The sequence below is a fragment of the Gorilla gorilla genome, chromosome 23 (assembly GCF_029281585.2).
Source record: "Gorilla gorilla gorilla isolate KB3781 chromosome 23, NHGRI_mGorGor1-v2.1_pri, whole genome shotgun sequence".
NCBI classification, from domain to species: domain Eukaryota; kingdom Metazoa; phylum Chordata; class Mammalia; order Primates; family Hominidae; genus Gorilla; species Gorilla gorilla.
Window position 1 is genome coordinate 34771587 of NC_086018.1, and position 5530 is coordinate 34777116.

The window sequence follows — 5530 nt, forward strand, 5'->3', positions numbered from 1 at the left end:
TTGCCTCCAAAAGCTCCCACCCTCAAGGTCTCATAAAAATCCAATGGGAGTAGAGAGCTGGGATAACAGCCTTTTCTTGAGATGCAATTCGTAGAGTTATCAGTTCTTCAAGTTCAGTCTGCTTGACGAGTGGTTATAATTGACGTCAACCAGCTTTATATCCCGCCCCCGCTGCGCCTGAGAGTCCCGAGATACAGAAGCCTCCACGTCAAGCAGTCAGAAGGGGTGACAAGAGAAGCTTTCTGATTGGTCAGAGTCTGGCTTGACCCATCTTCGGGAGAAATAGGGATTCGCCACTCCCGCTGTCCTTCTAGAAGTGGGTTCGCCTACAATGGGGCAGGTTGGGCTCTAGGCGGTCTGGAGCGGCGCCTGCGCAGTGGGCCAGGCCGCCGCTGTAGAGGCCGTTTTGACTTCCTCTGACTTCGCAGCGGTTCTCGCGGCTTCCCCGGTTCCCGGGTTCTGCACAGCGCGGCTATTAAAGTGCATGGAGAAATGCAGTCCTTGCCCCGCATCCCGCAGGGAAATCTCATTTTAAAAGCCCAAAGATATAATGAGCGTTAAAATCTAAAATATGAAGGTGTTTTATTAAAGTGATGTTTGTGAACAAAGGGAGAACAAATAACACTTTGATGGGGCTAAGCGGTGAGACTCGGAAACTTGAAGTCGTACTTTCCTCTTAGTCCATTTACTCTCTGCAAAAGGAGAATGCATCACTAACTTCGTTTGCCCGTCACCCAAGGAGGCTTTCTGTACGCGTTTACCGGGTTGGGGGTGCCTCTTGCACGTGGTTAGGGGGTCAGAGACCTAAATCCCTGGCCTGGACAAGTCACCTCATCCCTCAGCCTCAGGATGGGCCTAGGAGAACCCGCCTTGTGGGGTGGTTGTGGGGATGGAAAGAGAGAAACGTATGAGTGCCTGGGAGATAGTAGGTGCACACGTGATTGTGGGGTCGATGGGAGAGCGGAAGCTTATCTGGACAGATTTGGTTTATCATCACTGTCACTGGTTTGCCGAATGTACCCCTTGTTCTCACTTTCTCAGGGCCCCTGGGATTCTGATGGCTGATGCTGAAGGGAAGAGCAGCCTCTCAGCAAAATTGCCTGTGCGAAAGTTCCACATTCCCTCCAGACACCTAGAACATTCCACCTCTCCGCCACTCTGCATCTCAGAGTGGCTGCCAGCCTTGTGTGGGGGAATAAACACACACACTCTATGAATGACTGATGGTTTCAGCCCCGAATCCAGAGTAAATGCAAGTTGTCTGAGATGTTCTTTCCTTGGGATTCATTCCTGGTGCTACGGTAAAGGTCTGTTTCTCCTTCATTTCTCGTAACTGCTTTTCTTCTTTGGTGACATCACGTGAGTCTGTCTCAGACACCCCCAGGTCTGAGTGAGCAAAAAGCCTCTTTCTGGTCTTCTGCCTTCCTCTTGCCGGCTCCCCTCCAGGCCCACCTGTTCACCATGAGTGACCCTGTTAATCGCTTAAAGGACCCCATTTGGTGAGTCACCCTCCCAAGGCAGCTCCACGTAGCTAAGACACAGACACACATCAGGGCAGCCTCCGAAGCCTTGGTTCCTTCATTTTGCGAGGTGGGTAATGACAGAGCCGGAGCATAGCCATCTTGGACAAGCACTGCCATTTTAAAGTTCTCCTTGATCAAAAACGGCCTAAATTCAACCCAAAGGGCATCAGCCTAATGGCTAATGTCAGAATGACCATAAACCACAAGTGACATCTCCAATCAGAAACATTCCAACCCTAAGATAAACCCGCCCCCCGACCAGAGACATGCAGCCCCAAGATAACCTCCCCTCTGGTCAGAGAGATGTCAGCCCCAACATAACCCACCTTCGGACCGGAGACATTCCAACCCCACAGTAAACTTCTCCTCCACACAGAAACATTCCAAGCCTGTGATAAGCTCTCTTGCCCTAAACCCTTAAATACTCCTAGTCTGTAAGAGACAGCACTCCTGACTGAAATTGGCCAGAAGCCCCTCTCAGGTTTATTCTCCAAAATAAACCTGTATTTGACTATTGAGCCACTTTTCATGTTTCTTGCCTCTTTCTTTAACTCTTGCAGGTAATAATCACACCTCCCTCCCAGGGCTGTTCTCTGTTCCCCACCCACTGTCTCCCTTTTGTTGCTGCTACTCTGTGTGATTTTAGTCAGCATTATCATAAGAGCATTGTAGAACTTTCTAGAGAGATGGTAAACACTTGTATGGTGAATTCTGTCCCCCTTCACCTCATGGACCCAAGGGCCTTCTATACATTTCTGTGACTGAAGGTAAGCTGAATGACTGAGAGTCACTAGGTTTAAGGTGGTCAGGGAATTTTGGAGCCATGGGGGCTCCTGAGCAATTCGAGTTATCCCATTTCTGAGCAGCTCTAATAGTCACAGCTGGCCTATGTTGACCACAGACTTAAGGCTGCCCTTGTTCTAAGTGATTTTAGGGATTAATTAGTTTAATTTCACATTTACATTTGATATTCACAATAACCCTGTATCATCCCCATTTGATAGATGGGGAAACTAGGGCCCAAATGAGATTAAGTGAAACACCGAAGGTCACCTAGCTAGTGAGTAGCAGAGATGGATTTGAACTCCCTCTCACACTTCCTAAAGAGCAAATACTTATTGAGTTCCTTGCCGTAATAACTTGCGTTGATTGAGCATTAGATGTGAGGCATCTGCTAAGCACTTCACATCCTCTCTCCTGTATGAAACCATGACCCTGGGAAGTGGAAACTCTCATTCATTTGAAGAAAGGAAAGAGCCACAGAGAGGCCAAGGTCATGCAACAAGTCAGCCAGATCCAGAACCAGCCTCAGATCTCTTGACTCTGGGGACCAACGTTTGTTTCTTTGTTTTCCCCCATTATCCAGCACAGTCTCTCCATTTTCATTAATTAGCTTTTCTTGAGTGCCTACCATCAGCCAGGCATGGTGTTGGTTGCTGGATCCACTGAAGGGTGGGGATGACAGAGCCCCAGGCTTTACCTCTGGGTGAGATATCACGGCAATGTGGGAATACGGGCCCAGGGTTGCACACTTTTCTAGAGGAGCCAGGAATCTGGATTTTTGTGTGAAATCCCCTGACCTGTTAGTGTTGGCAGTGAACTTAAATTTAAAACACTGTAGCTGCAGTAGAAACCTCTGTTGACCGGTTCAACCTGGGGGGCTGCTCATCTACGATCTTTGGTAAAGAAAGGAAGACCAACATGTGGACAAGTCACTGTGCCACAGGTGGATATGGGACTCCCTATGTACACCTCGAGGAGCATTCCTAACCCTGGGTGGATGGAGAGGGAGTCGGGAAGGATATTCTGAAAGGAGAGCCTTGTAGGAATTTGCGAGGTGGACACAGGGGAAGGCAAATGCTGGGTGGATGGGTCAGCACATGCAAAGGCTCAGAGCTCTGGGAGGGCAGCAGATGGAACACACGGTGGAATGGCAAGACCCAGAGTAGAACCCTTGTTTGAGGAATTAATTCAACAAATTTTCTGTTGAGTGCTTGCTAAGCACTAGGACGTAGAGGTGGACAGAACCATCTAGCCCAGTGGAGCGGCAGATGATCAAGCAATAATGATCTATGATTGCATGTAGTCAATGTTGAATAGGGGAGGATGTGGTGCAGAAAGAACAAATACCCTATGCTCTGATCCCTGGACTGGCACACCAGCATCACCTGGGGATTAGTAAGAAATGCATTTTCCCAGGCCCCACCCCCGACCAGCCGAACACTGGAGGTGGGGCCCACAGTCTGCTTCCATAAGGCCTCCTGGTGACTCCGACACAAGCTCATGTTGAGAACTGCTTTTCTTAGCTAATGCCAGGACCCACCTTTATCTCCTCTATTGGGTCATTTTACTGTTTTTCAAGCTCCTCAGGAACGTTCCCACCGCAGGGCCTTTGTACACACTGTTCCTAATGAGGCTGTATGACTCTCCTTCATGATCTTCAGATCTCAGCTCAAATGTCATGCCTTCGGGGAGCCCTCCCAAACACACAATTTAAGCATCGCCCCCAATCTGTCAGTCTCAATATTCTTGACTTACTTTACTTTCTTCATAGCGTTCACTACTACCAGAGATTACACAGTCTGTCCCTCTGTATCCGTGGGGGATTGGTAACCACGGATATCAAAATCCAGGGCTACTCAAGTCCCCTATATAAAATGTTGTAATATTTGCACAAAACCTACACACGTCCTCCTGTATACTTTGAGTCACCTCTAGATTACTTTCAATAACTAATACAATGGAAATGCTATAGAAATATCGGTATACTGTATTTTATCTGTATTATTTTTATTGTTGTATTGTTATTTTTTTATTTTTGCAATGTGCAGTTAGTTGAATCCAGAGATGTGGAACCCGTGGATGCAGAGGGCCACCTATATTCCATGTTTATTAGTTTATTTATATGGTATCTGTCACCCTCCACTAGAAGGTAAGCTTCATGAGAACTGACACTTGGTCTCTTTTGTTCACCCAGTATCTAGGACAGTCCCCTGCATGGTGAGGCACCCAGTAAATACTTCTGAATGAATGAATGACTCTCATAGGGTTTACCCTTCCGGTTGTGTATTTATTCGTTCAACAAGCACCAACTCTTGAATATCAATTTTTGGGCAGGCAATGGGCTTGCTACTGAGAGATGTGCAATGACCGTTCAGATGGGGTAACCTCATCCTGGGTCCTCTCCCACCCCTAGCCTGCACCCCTAGCTACACCCATATGCTCTGTGGAAGAGGAAGGATTAACAGTGCTGCTTCCCAAAGCCAGGGACTAGACTGTTGGGGCTGATTACTGGGGCTTTGGGTAAGAGGGGAGTGGAGGGGCAGCTGCTGACAAGTTGTTCCCAGAAATTGTTCAATCATCCTGGGGTTGAACACGTCCCGACATCCCTGAAGAGCAGCATGCGGATGAGCCACGGCTCCCTGCCAGGGACAGCAGCAACATTCTACGCACAGTGCCAGGGCTGATCATCCCCAGTGCAGGGCCCAAGCCCCTTTGCCATTGTGTCGTGACAGCCAGGGGGTTCTCCTTCTGCCTGGGCCCCATCACAGCCCCTTCATTTATAGGGTGTAGTAGCAGAATTGTTGGATGGAATCCAACAACTGGGTAAATAGGAGATTTTAGGGGAAATTAAATAATTGAGAGTGATTCTGCATGAATTCTCAAGAAGAATATCTTTCATACATTAAAGCAGATTTGCTCAAATGCCCTCATGTCAGAGGCAATGCCAAAAAGAGAGTGCTAATAGATTTGTAGAAATTTTATGTATTTAGATCAGGGTTTCCCTACCTCGGCACTATTGACATTTGGGGGTGAAGGGTTCTTAGTTATGGGGGCTGTCCTGAGCAATATAGACAGCATCTCTGTCCTCTGCCCACTAGATGCCAGAGCAAGCTCCCTTGCTGAGACCACCAAAAATGTCCCCGGACATTGCCAAATGTCCCCTGGGGGGCAAAATCTTCCACGGATGAGAAGCACTGATTTAGATGTATGAACCCACTGAATAA